At 47.7% G+C, this 12,427-nt stretch overlaps 8 non-coding genes across 8 annotated transcripts; all 8 read right to left on the reverse strand.

Moving 5' to 3' along the window:
- Positions 1–749: 749 nt before the first annotated feature.
- Positions 750–940, reverse strand: LOC142722339 (U2 spliceosomal RNA). Its single transcript, XR_012874651.1, has one exon. It is a non-coding gene; the product is annotated as a U2 spliceosomal RNA (small nuclear RNA).
- A 1,272-nt stretch (positions 941–2,212) lies between these two features.
- Positions 2,213–2,403, reverse strand: LOC142722341 (U2 spliceosomal RNA). The gene has a single exon (XR_012874653.1). It is a non-coding gene; the product is annotated as a U2 spliceosomal RNA (small nuclear RNA).
- A 1,280-nt stretch (positions 2,404–3,683) lies between these two features.
- LOC142722342 (U2 spliceosomal RNA) lies at positions 3,684–3,874 on the reverse strand. The gene has a single exon (XR_012874654.1). It is a non-coding gene; the product is annotated as a U2 spliceosomal RNA (small nuclear RNA).
- A 1,268-nt stretch (positions 3,875–5,142) lies between these two features.
- On the reverse strand, positions 5,143–5,333 carry LOC142722343 (U2 spliceosomal RNA). The gene has a single exon (XR_012874655.1). It is a non-coding gene; the product is annotated as a U2 spliceosomal RNA (small nuclear RNA).
- Positions 5,334–6,617: 1,284 nt separating this feature from the next.
- Positions 6,618–6,808, reverse strand: LOC142722345 (U2 spliceosomal RNA). The gene has a single exon (XR_012874656.1). It is a non-coding gene; the product is annotated as a U2 spliceosomal RNA (small nuclear RNA).
- Positions 6,809–8,096: 1,288 nt separating this feature from the next.
- On the reverse strand, positions 8,097–8,287 carry LOC142722346 (U2 spliceosomal RNA). Its single transcript, XR_012874657.1, has one exon. It is a non-coding gene; the product is annotated as a U2 spliceosomal RNA (small nuclear RNA).
- Positions 8,288–9,563: 1,276 nt separating this feature from the next.
- LOC142722347 (U2 spliceosomal RNA) lies at positions 9,564–9,754 on the reverse strand. The gene has a single exon (XR_012874658.1). It is a non-coding gene; the product is annotated as a U2 spliceosomal RNA (small nuclear RNA).
- A 1,301-nt stretch (positions 9,755–11,055) lies between these two features.
- LOC142722348 (U2 spliceosomal RNA) lies at positions 11,056–11,246 on the reverse strand. The gene has a single exon (XR_012874659.1). It is a non-coding gene; the product is annotated as a U2 spliceosomal RNA (small nuclear RNA).
- Positions 11,247–12,427: the final 1,181 nt, after the last annotated feature.

Raw genomic sequence — 12,427 nt, forward strand, 5'->3', positions numbered from 1 at the left:
GGGCAACACTGCAACAGCCGGCCGCCAGGCTGTCTTTTTTTTGCACAGCTAGTTGCCTCCAGGAGGCCACAAGAGGGAGACAAGGGACTGCAAAATGGAAAATAGGCATCCACCAACTTTACAGACAACTTCTCCTTGCTCCTACAACCTCCATCCTTGCACAGTTTGTTATTCTTCTAGGTAACATAGTAACAAATCCAAATTGCTGCTCTCTTTGTAGGCAAGCAAGGCTTTGTTGCAACTGCAATTCTTACTTCTTCTTGAAATGTAGGGACGACAGTACATTCCATCACATCCATCTAGTGTACACAGGTAGGTCCATTGTGGCGGGCAGGCGAGCGGGCGGGTTGCTTTATTGGCTGTTTGCTGTTCCCCTACTCCACTCCACTATTTGACTGTTGTGCTGCATCAATCAATCAATCAATCAATCAATCAATCAATCAATCAATCAGTGGCTGGCTCAGGTGCAGCTCTTTAACTTACCTAAAAGGGAGGGCGGAGAGAAGACAAGGAAGGTGAATGAGGTGTTCCAATGTGAAATGCCGGAAACACAGAAACACAGACGACACACAACAAGAGGTGGCAATCTATTCATTAATTGCATTTAATCAATGAGCTCATTATCACTCATGCATTGTCCAACAGGTGTTGAAATAATGGGATTAAAAGGGGAGATCCCTTCAGAAAGACAGAAACAATAGCAAAGACAAAAAACACTTTTGGAATCTGCTTTTAGTCAACACATAAGGAAAGGGTGCACCGGTCCTGGAAATACTGCAATACCAGGTCAATGCGTGGAGTGGACAGAGCAAGCTCTATTTCCATCTCCCTGTTCTAAAAATCCATTTAATATATGGTCCCCAGATAGGGGACGTATCAGATATTAAACTGATAAGAACAGATACTACACTTGATCTTAGCCAAAAGGCCGAGAAGCGATAACCCGAACGGGCCGCGCGTTGCCCGAGCCTGCCCGATACTGCTGTTCAGCCCTTGCAGCGATTCAGCCTACTTCTAGGCAATTCCATGGGGCCCTGCAGGCTCACACACTCACAGCTACACGGGAGGTGAATAAAGGCCGGAGAGGAAGCCAGACAGGATTTGCTTCTTTTGCTTGCACCACAATGCAGTGCTGAAAGAGGAGGAATCTACATAAAAACGCCATCCTGGCAACGCCCAAATGCCCTGCTGCCATGCAGATAAACACTGGCAGCGGCAGCAAGTGCATGCCCACAGCCACCCCTTGTTCCTTCACACCTTGTATCAGCTGTAATCCAGTCCAGTCCAGTGCTGCCTGCTGAGCAGCACTGACCAACACTGCCTGGGCCCAGGCTTTTATCTCTGAGGCCCCATTATGATGTCAGAAAGCTGGCTCTGGAATCCTGAGGGCTCCACTATGACACGTGCAAAGTTCCGTCTGAACTTTATATAAGACGGTGAGGCTCAGTCAGTCACTCAGTGTTGCCTGAGAGGGCAACACTGCAACAGCCGGCCGCCAGGCTGTCTTTTTTTTGCACAGCTAGTTGCCTCCAGGAGGCCACAAGAGGGAGACAAGGGACTGCAAAATGGAAAATAGGCATCCACCAACTTTACAGACAACTTCTCCTTGCTCCTACAACCTCCATCCTTGCACAGTTTGTTATTCTTCTAGGTAACATAGTAACAAATCCAAATTGCTGCTCTCTTTGTAGGCAAGCAAGGCTTTGTTGCAACTGCAATTCTTACTTCTTCTTGAAATGTAGGGACGACAGTACATTCCATCACATCCATCTAGTGTACACAGGTAGGTCCATTGTGGCGGGCAGGCGAGCGGGCGGGCTGCTTTATTGGCTGTTTGCTGTTCCCCTACTCCACTCCACTATTTGACTGTTGTGCTGCATCAATCAATCAATCAATCAATCAATCAATCAATCAGTGGCTGGCTCAGGTGCAGCTCTTTAACTTACCTAAAAGGGAGGGCGGAGAGAAGACAAGGAAGGTGAATGAGGTGTTCCAATGTGAAATGCCGGAAACACAGAAACACAGACGACACACAACAAGAGGTGGCAATCTATTCATTAATTGCATTTAATCAATGAGCTCATTATCACTCATGCATTGTCCAACAGGTGTTGAAATAATGGGATTAAAAGGGGAGATCCCTTCAGAAAGACAGAAACAATAGCAAAGACAAAAAACACTTTTGGAATCTGCTTTTAGTCAACACATAAGGAAAGGGTGCACCGGTCCTGGAAATACTGCAATACCAGGTCAATGCGTGGAGTGGACAGAGCAAGCTCTATTTCCATCTCCCTGTTCTAAAAATCCATTTAATATATGGTCCCCAGATAGGGGACGTATCAGATATTAAACTGATAAGAACAGATACTACACTTGATCTTAGCCAAAAGGCCGAGAAGCGATAACCCGAACGGGCCGCGCGTTGCCCGAGCCTGCCCGATACTGCTGTTCAGCCCTTGCAGCGATTCAGCCTACTTCTAGGCAATTCCATGGGGCCCTGCAGGCTCACACACTCACAGCTACACGGGAGGTGAATAAAGGCCGGAGAGGAAGCCAGACAGGATTTGCTTCTTTTGCTTGCACCACAATGCAGTGCTGAAAGAGGAGGAATCTACATAAAAACGCCTTCCTGGCAACGCCCAAATGCCCTGCTGACATGCAGATAAACACTGGCAGCGGCAGCAAGTGCATGCCCACAGCCACCCCTTGTTCCTTCACACCTTGTATCAGCTGTAATCCAGTCCAGTCCAGTGCTGCCTGCTGAGCAGCACTGACCAACACTGCCTGGGCCCAGGCTTTTATCTCTGAGGCCCCATTATGATGTCAGAAAGCTGGCTCTGGAATCCTGAGGGCTCCACTATGACACGTGCAAAGTTCCGTCTGAACTTTATATAAGACGGTGAGGCTCAGTCAGTCACTCAGTGTTGCCTGAGAGGGCAACACTGCAACAGCCGGCCGCCAGGCTGTCTTTTTTTTGCACAGCTAGTTGCCTCCAGGAGGCCACAAGAGGGAGACAAGGGACTGCAAAATGGAAAATAGGCATCCACCAACTTTACAGACAACTTCTCCTTGCTCCTACAACCTCCATCCTTGCACAGTTTGTTATTCTTCTAGGTAACATAGTAACAAATCCAAATTGCTGCTCTCTTTGTAGGCAAGCAAGGCTTTGTTGCAACTGCAATTCTTACTTCTTCTTGAAATGTAGGGACGACAGTACATTCCATCACATCCATCTAGTGTACACAGGTAGGTCCATTGTGGCGGGCAGGCGAGCGGGCGGGTTGCTTTATTGGCTGTTTGCTGTTCCCCTACTCCACTCCACTATTTGACTGTTGTGCTGCATCAATCAATCAATCAATCAATCAATCAATCAATCAATCAATCAGTGGCTGGCTCAGGTGCAGCTCTTTAACTTACCTAAAAGGGAGGGCGGAGAGAAGACAAGGAAGGTGAATGAGGTGTTCCAATGTGAAATGCCGGAAACACAGAAACACAGACGACACACAACAAGAGGTGGCAATCTATTCATTAATTGCATTTAATCAATGAGCTCATTATCACTCATGCATTGTCCAACAGGTGTTGAAATAATGGGATTAAAAGGGGAGATCCCTTCAGAAAGACAGAAACAATAGCAAAGACAAAAAACACTTTTGGAATCTGCTTTTAGTCAACACATAAGGAAAGGGTGCACCGGTCCTGGAAATACTGCAATACCAGGTCAATGCGTGGAGTGGACAGAGCAAGCTCTATTTCCATCTCCCTGTTCTAAAAATCCATTTAATATATGGTCCCCAGATAGGGGACGTATCAGATATTAAACTGATAAGAACAGATACTACACTTGATCTTAGCCAAAAGGCCGAGAAGCGATAACCCGAACGGGCCGCGCGTTGCCCGAGCCTGCCCGATACTGCTGTTCAGCCCTTGCAGCGATTCAGCCTACTTCTAGGCAATTCCATGGGGCCCTGCAGGCTCACACACTCACAGCTACACGGGAGGTGAATAAAGGCCGGAGAGGAAGCCAGACAGGATTTGCTTATTTTGCTTGCACCACAATGCAGTGCTGAAAGAGGAGGAATCTACATAAAAACGCCTTCCTGGCAACGCCCAAATGCCCTGCTGCCATGCAGATAAACACTGGCAGCAGCAGCAAGTGCATGCCCACAGCCACCCCTTGTTCCTTCACACCTTGTATCAGCTGTAATCCAGTCCAGTCCAGTGCTGCCTGCTGAGCAGCACTGACCAACACTGCCTGGGCCCAGGGTTTTATCTCTGAGGCCCCATTATGATGTCAGAAAGCTGGCTCTGGAATCCTGAGGGCTCCACTATGACACGTGCAAAGTTCCGTCTGAACTTTATATAAGACGGTGAGGCTCAGTCAGTCACTCAGTGTTGCCTGAGAGGGCAACACTGCAACAGCCGGCCGCCAGGCTGTCTTTTTTTTGCACAGCTAGTTGCCTCCAGGAGGCCACAAGAGGGAGACAAGGGACTGCAAAATGGAAAATAGGCATCCACCAACTTTACAGACAACTTCTCCTTGCTCCTACAACCTCCATCCTTGCACAGTTTGTTATTCTTCTAGGTAACATAGTAACAAATCCAAATTGCTGCTCTCTTTGTAGGCAAGCAAGGCTTTGTTGCAACTGCAATTCTTACTTCTTCTTGAAATGTAGGGACGACAGTACATTCCATCACATCCATCTAGTGTACACAGGTAGGTCCATTGTGGCGGGCAGGCGAGCGGGCGGGCTGCTTTATTGGCTGTTTGCTGTTCCCCTACTCCACTCCACTATTTGACTGTTGTGCTGCATCAATCAATCAATCAATCAATCAATCAATCAGTGGCTGGCTCAGGTGCAGCTCTTTAACTTACCTAAAAGGGAGGGCGGAGAGAAGACAAGGAAGGTGAATGAGGTGTTCCAATGTGAAATGCCGGAAACACAGAAACACAGACGACACACAACAAGAGGTGGCAATCTATTCATTAATTGCATTTAATCAATGAGCTCATTATCACTCATGCATTGTCCAACAGGTGTTGAAATAATGGGATTAAAAGGGGAGATCCCTTCAGAAAGACAGAAACAATAGCAAAGACAAAAAACACTTTTGGAATCTGCTTTTAGTCAACACATAAGGAAAGGGTGCACCGGTCCTGGAAATACTGCAATACCAGGTCAATGCGTGGAGTGGACAGAGCAAGCTCTATTTCCATCTCCCTGTTCTAAAAATCCATTTAATATATGGTCCCCAGATAGGGGACGTATCAGATATTAAACTGATAAGAACAGATACTACACTTGATCTTAGCCAAAAGGCCGAGAAGCGATAACCCGAACGGGCCGCGCGTTGCCCGAGCCTGCCCGATACTGCTGTTCAGCCCTTGCAGCGATTCAGCCTACTTCTAGGCAATTCCATGGGGCCCTGCAGGCTCACACACTCACAGCTACACGGGAGGTGAATAAAGGCCGGAGAGGAAGCCAGACAGGATTTGCTTCTTTTGCTTGCACCACAATGCAGTGCTGAAAGAGGAGGAATCTACATAAAAACGCCTTCCTGGCAACGCCCAAATGCCCTGCTGCCATGCAGATAAACACTGGCAGCGGCAGCAAGTGCATGCCCACAGCCACCCCTTGTTCCTTCACACCTTGTATCAGCTGTAATCCAGTCCAGTCCAGTGCTGCCTGCTGAGCAGCACTGACCAACACTGCCTGGGCCCAGGCTTTTATCTCTGAGGCCCCATTATGATGTCAGAAAGCTGGCTCTGGAATCCTGAGGGCTCCACTATGACACGTGCAAAGTTCCGTCTGAACTTTATATAAGACGGTGAGGCTCAGTCAGTCACTCAGTGTTGCCTGAGAGGGCAACACTGCAACAGCCGGCCGCCAGGCTGTCTTTTTTTTGCACAGCTAGTTGCCTCCAGGAGGCCACAAGAGGGAGACAAGGGACTGCAAAATGGAAAATAGGCATCCACCAACTTTACAGACAACTTCTCCTTGCTCCTACAACCTCCATCCTTGCACAGTTTGTTATTCTTCTAGGTAACATAGTAACAAATCCAAATTGCTGCTCTCTTTGTAGGCAAGCAAGGCTTTGTTGCAACTGCAATTCTTACTTCTTCTTGAAATGTAGGGACGACAGTACATTCCATCACATCCATCTAGTGTACACAGGTAGGTCCATTGTGGCGGGCAGGCGAGCGGGCGGGCTGCTTTATTGGCTGTTTGCTGTTCCCCTACTCCACTCCACTATTTGACTGTTGTGCTGCATCAATCAATCAATCAATCAATCAATCAATCAATCAATCAATCAATCAGTGGCTGGCTCAGGTGCAGCTCTTTAACTTACCTAAAAGGGAGGGCGGAGAGAAGACAAGGAAGGTGAATGAGGTGTTCCAATGTGAAATGCCGGAAACACAGAAACACAGACGACACACAACAAGAGGTGGCAATCTATTCATTAATTGCATTTAATCAATGAGCTCATTATCACTCATGCATTGTCCAACAGGTGTTGAAATAATGGGATTAAAAGGGGAGATCCCTTCAGAAAGACAGAAACAATAGCAAAGACAAAAAACACTTTTGGAATCTGCTTTTAGTCAACACATAAGGAAAGGGTGCACCGGTCCTGGAAATACTGCAATACCAGGTCAATGCGTGGAGTGGACAGAGCAAGCTCTATTTCCATCTCCCTGTTCTAAAAATCCATTTAATATATGGTCCCCAGATAGGGGACGTATCAGATATTAAACTGATAAGAACAGATACTACACTTGATCTTAGCCAAAAGGCCGAGAAGCGATAACCCGAACGGGCCGCGCGTTGCCCGAGCCTGCCCGATACTGCTGTTCAGCCCTTGCAGCGATTCAGCCTACTTCTAGGCAATTCCATGGGGCCCTGCAGGCTCACACACTCACAGCTACACGGGAGGTGAATAAAGGCCGGAGAGGAAGCCAGACAGGATTTGCTTCTTTTGCTTGCACCACAATGCAGTGCTGAAAGAGGAGGAATCTACATAAAAACGCCTTCCTGGCAACGCCCAAATGCCCTGCTGCCATGCAGATAAACACTGGCAGCGGCAGCAAGTGCATGCCCACAGCCACCCCTTGTTCCTTCACACCTTGTATCAGCTGTAATCCAGTCCAGTCCAGTGCTGCCTGCTGAGCAGCACTGACCAACACTGCCTGGGCCCAGGCTTTTATCTCTGAGGCCCCATTATGATGTCAGAAAGCTGGCTCTGGAATCCTGAGGGCTCCACTATGACACGTGCAAAGTTCCGTCTGAACTTTATATAAGACGGTGAGGCTCAGTCAGTCACTCAGTGTTGCCTGAGAGGGCAACACTGCAACAGCCGGCCGCCAGGCTGTCTTTTTTTTGCACAGCTAGTTGCCTCCAGGAGGCCACAAGAGGGAGACAAGGGACTGCAAAATGGAAAATAGGCATCCACCAACTTTACAGACAACTTCTCCTTGCTCCTACAACCTCCATCCTTGCACAGTTTGTTATTCTTCTAGGTAACATAGTAACAAATCCAAATTGCTGCTCTCTTTGTAGGCAAGCAAGGCTTTGTTGCAACTGCAATTCTTACTTCTTCTTGAAATGTAGGGACGACAGTACATTCCATCACATCCATCTAGTGTACACAGGTAGGTCCATTGTGGCGGGCAGGCGAGCGGGCGGGCTGCTTTATTGGCTGTTTGCTGTTCCCCTACTCCACTCCACTATTTGACTGTTGTGCTGCATCAATCAATCAATCAATCAATCAATCAATCAATCAATCAATCAATCAATCAGTGGCTGGCTCAGGTGCAGCTCTTTAACTTACCTAAAAGGGAGGGCGGAGAGAAGACAAGGAAGGTGAATGAGGTGTTCCAATGTGAAATGCCGGAAACACAGAAACACAGACGACACACAACAAGAGGTGGCAATCTATTCATTAATTGCATTTAATCAATGAGCTCATTATCACTCATGCATTGTCCAACAGGTGTTGAAATAATGGGATTAAAAGGGGAGATCCCTTCAGAAAGACAGAAACAATAGCAAAGACAAAAAACACTTTTGGAATCTGCTTTTAGTCAACACATAAGGAAAGGGTGCACCGGTCCTGGAAATACTGCAATACCAGGTCAATGCGTGGAGTGGACAGAGCAAGCTCTATTTCCATCTCCCTGTTCTAAAAATCCATTTAATATATGGTCCCCAGATAGGGGACGTATCAGATATTAAACTGATAAGAACAGATACTACACTTGATCTTAGCCAAAAGGCCGAGAAGCGATAACCCGAACGGGCCGCGCGTTGCCCGAGCCTGCCCGATACTGCTGTTCAGCCCTTGCAGCGATTCAGCCTACTTCTAGGCAATTCCATGGGGCCCTGCAGGCTCACACACTCACAGCTACACGGGAGGTGAATAAAGGCCGGAGAGGAAGCCAGACAGGATTTGCTTCTTTTGCTTGCACCACAATGCAGTGCTGAAAGAGGAGGAATCTACATAAAAACGCCTTCCTGGCAACGCCCAAATGCCCTGCTGCCATGCAGATAAACACTGGCAGCGGCAGCAAGTGCATGCCCACAGCCACCCCTTGTTCCTTCACACCTTGTATCAGCTGTAATCCAGTCCAGTCCAGTGCTGCCTGCTGAGCAGCACTGACCAACACTGCCTGGGCCCAGGCTTTTATCTCTGAGGCCCCATTATGATGTCAGAAAGCTGGCTCTGGAATCCTGAGGGCTCCACTATGACACGTGCAAAGTTCCGTCTGAACTTTATATAAGACGGTGAGGCTCAGTCAGTCACTCAGTGTTGCCTGAGAGGGCAACACTGCAACAGCCGGCCGCCAGGCTGTCTTTTTTTTGCACAGCTAGTTGCCTCCAGGAGGCCACAAGAGGGAGACAAGGGACTGCAAAATGGAAAATAGGCATCCACCAACTTTACAGACAACTTCTCCTTGCTCCTACAACCTCCATCCTTGCACAGTTTGTTATTCTTCTAGGTAACATAGTAACAAATCCAAATTGCTGCTCTCTTTGTAGGCAAGCAAGGCTTTGTTGCAACTGCAATTCTTACTTCTTCTTGAAATGTAGGGACGACAGTACATTCCATCACATCCATCTAGTGTACACAGGTAGGTCCATTGTGGCGGGCAGGCGAGCGGGCGGGCTGCTTTATTGGCTGTTTGCTGTTCCCCTACTCCACTCCACTATTTGACTGTTGTGCTGCATCAATCAATCAATCAATCAATCAATCAATCAATCAATCAGTGGCTGGCTCAGGTGCAGCTCTTTAACTTACCTAAAAGGGAGGGCGGAGAGAAGACAAGGAAGGTGAATGAGGTGTTCCAATGTGAAATGCCGGAAACACAGAAACACAGACGACACACAACAAGAGGTGGCAATCTATTCATTAATTGCATTTAATCAATGAGCTCATTATCACTCATGCATTGTCCAACAGGTGTTGAAATAATGGGATTAAAAGGGGAGATCCCTTCAGAAAGACAGAAACAATAGCAAAGACAAAAAACACTTTTGGAATCTGCTTTTAGTCAACACATAAGGAAAGGGTGCACCGGTCCTGGAAATACTGCAATACCAGGTCAATGCGTGGAGTGGACAGAGCAAGCTCTATTTCCATCTCCCTGTTCTAAAAATCCATTTAATATATGGTCCCCAGATAGGGGACGTATCAGATATTAAACTGATAAGAACAGATACTACACTTGATCTTAGCCAAAAGGCCGAGAAGCGATAACCCGAACGGGCCGCGCGTTGCCCGAGCCTGCCCGATACTGCTGTTCAGCCCTTGCAGCGATTCAGCCTACTTCTAGGCAATTCCATGGGGCCCTGCAGGCTCACACACTCACAGCTACACGGGAGGTGAATAAAGGCCGGAGAGGAAGCCAGACAGGATTTGCTTCTTTTGCTTGCACCACAATGCAGTGCTGAAAGAGGAGGAATCTACATAAAAACACCTTCCTGGCAACGCCCAAATGCCCTGCTGCCATGCAGATAAACACTGGCAGCGGCAGCAAGTGCATGCCCACAGCCACCCCTTGTTCCTTCACACCTTGTATCAGCTGTAATCCAGTCCAGTCCAGTGCTGCCTGCTGAGCAGCACTGACCAACACTGCCTGGGCCCAGGCTTTTATCTCTGAGGCCCCATTATGATGTCAGAAAGCTGGCTCTGGAATCCTGAGGGCTCCACTATGACACGTGCAAAGTTCCGTCTGAACTTTATATAAGACGGTGAGGCTCAGTCAGTCACTCAGTGTTGCCTGAGAGGGCAACACTGCAACAGCCGGCCGCCAGGCTGTCTTTTTTTTGCACAGCTAGTTGCCTCCAGGAGGCCACAAGAGGGAGACAAGGGACTGCAAAATGGAAAATAGGCATCCACCAACTTTACAGACAACTTCTCCTTGCTCCTACAACCTCCATCCTTGCACAGTTTGTTATTCTTCTAGGTAACATAGTAACAAATCCAAATTGCTGCTCTCTTTGTAGGCAAGCAAGGCTTTGTTGCAACTGCAATTCTTACTTCTTCTTGAAATGTAGGGACGACAGTACATTCCATCACATCCATCTAGTGTACACAGGTAGGTCCATTGTGGCGGGCAGGCGAGCGGGCGGGCTGCTTTATTGGCTGTTTGCTGTTCCCCTACTCCACTCCACTATTTGACTGTTGTGCTGCATCAATCAATCAATCAATCAATCAATCAATCAATCAATCAATCAATCAATCAATCAATCAATCAAGTGGCTGGCTCAGGTGCAGCTCTTTAACTTACCTAAAAGGGAGGGCGGAGAGAAGACAAGGAAGGTGAATGAGGTGTTCCAATGTGAAATGCCGGAAACACAGAAACACAGACGACACACAACAAGAGGTGGCAATCTATTCATTAATTGCATTTAATCAATGAGCTCATTATCACTCATGCATTGTCCAACAGGTGTTGAAATAATGGGATTAAAAGGGGAGATCCCTTCAGAAAGACAGAAACAATAGCAAAGACAAAAAACACTTTTGGAATCTGCTTTTAGTCAACACATAAGGAAAGGGTGCACCGGTCCTGGAAATACTGCAATACCAGGTCAATGCGTGGAGTGGACAGAGCAAGCTCTATTTCCATCTCCCTGTTCTAAAAATCCATTTAATATATGGTCCCCAGATAGGGGACGTATCAGATATTAAACTGATAAGAACAGATACTACACTTGATCTTAGCCAAAAGGCCGAGAAGCGATAACCCGAACGGGCCGCGCGTTGCCCGAGCCTGCCCAATACTGCTGTTCAGCCCTTGCAGCGATTCAGCCTACTTCTAGGCAATTCCATGGGGCCCTGCAGGCTCACACACTCACAGCTACACGGGAGGTGAATAAAGGCCGGAGAGGAAGCCAGACAGGATTTGCTTCTTTTGCTTGCACCACAATGCAGTGCTGAAAGAGGAGGAATCTACATAAAAACGCCTTCCTGGCAACGCCCAAATGCCCTGCTGCCATGCAGATAAACACTGGCAGCGGCAGCAAGTGCATGCCCACAGCCACCCCTTGTTCCTTCACACCTTGTATCAGCTGTAATCCAGTCCAGTCCAGTGCTGCCTGCTGAGCAGCACTGACCAACACTGCCTGGGCCCAGGCTTTTATCTCTGAGGCCCCATTATGATGTCAGAAAGCTGGCTCTGGAATCCTGAGGGCTCCACTATGACACGTGCAAAGTTCCGTCTGAACTTTATATAAGACGGTGAGGCTCAGTCAGTCACTCAGTGTTGCCTGAGAGGGCAACACTGCAACAGCCGGCCGCCAGGCTGTCTTTTTTTTGCACAGCTAGTTGCCTCCAGGAGGCCACAAGAGGGAGACAAGGGACTGCAAAATGGAAAATAGGCATCCACCAACTTTACAGACAACTTCTCCTTGCTCCTACAACCTCCATCCTTGCACAGTTTGTTATTCTTCTAGGTAACATAGTAACAAATCCAAATTGCTGCTCTCTTTGTAGGCAAGCAAGGCTTTGTTGCAACTGCAATTCTTACTTCTTCTTGAAATGTAGGGACGACAGTACATTCCATCACATCCATCTAGTGTACACAGGTAGGTCCATTGTGGCGGGCAGGCGAGCGGGCGGGCTGCTTTATTGGCTGTTTGCTGTTCCCCTACTCCACTCCACTATTTGACTGTTGTGCTGCATCAATCAATCAATCAATCAATCAATCAATCAATCAATCAATCAATCAATCAATCAGTGGCTGGCTCAGGTGCAGCTCTTTAACTTACCTAAAAGGGAGGGCGGAGAGAAGACAAGGAAGGTGAATGAGGTGTTCCAATGTGAAATGCCGGAAACACAGAAACACAGACGACACACAACAAGAGGTGGCAATCTATTCATTAATTGCATTTAATCAATGAGCTCATTATCACTCATGCATTGT

This window comes from Rhinoderma darwinii, unplaced genomic scaffold (assembly GCF_050947455.1).
Source record: "Rhinoderma darwinii isolate aRhiDar2 unplaced genomic scaffold, aRhiDar2.hap1 Scaffold_533, whole genome shotgun sequence".
Lineage (NCBI taxonomy): Eukaryota > Metazoa > Chordata > Amphibia > Anura > Rhinodermatidae > Rhinoderma > Rhinoderma darwinii.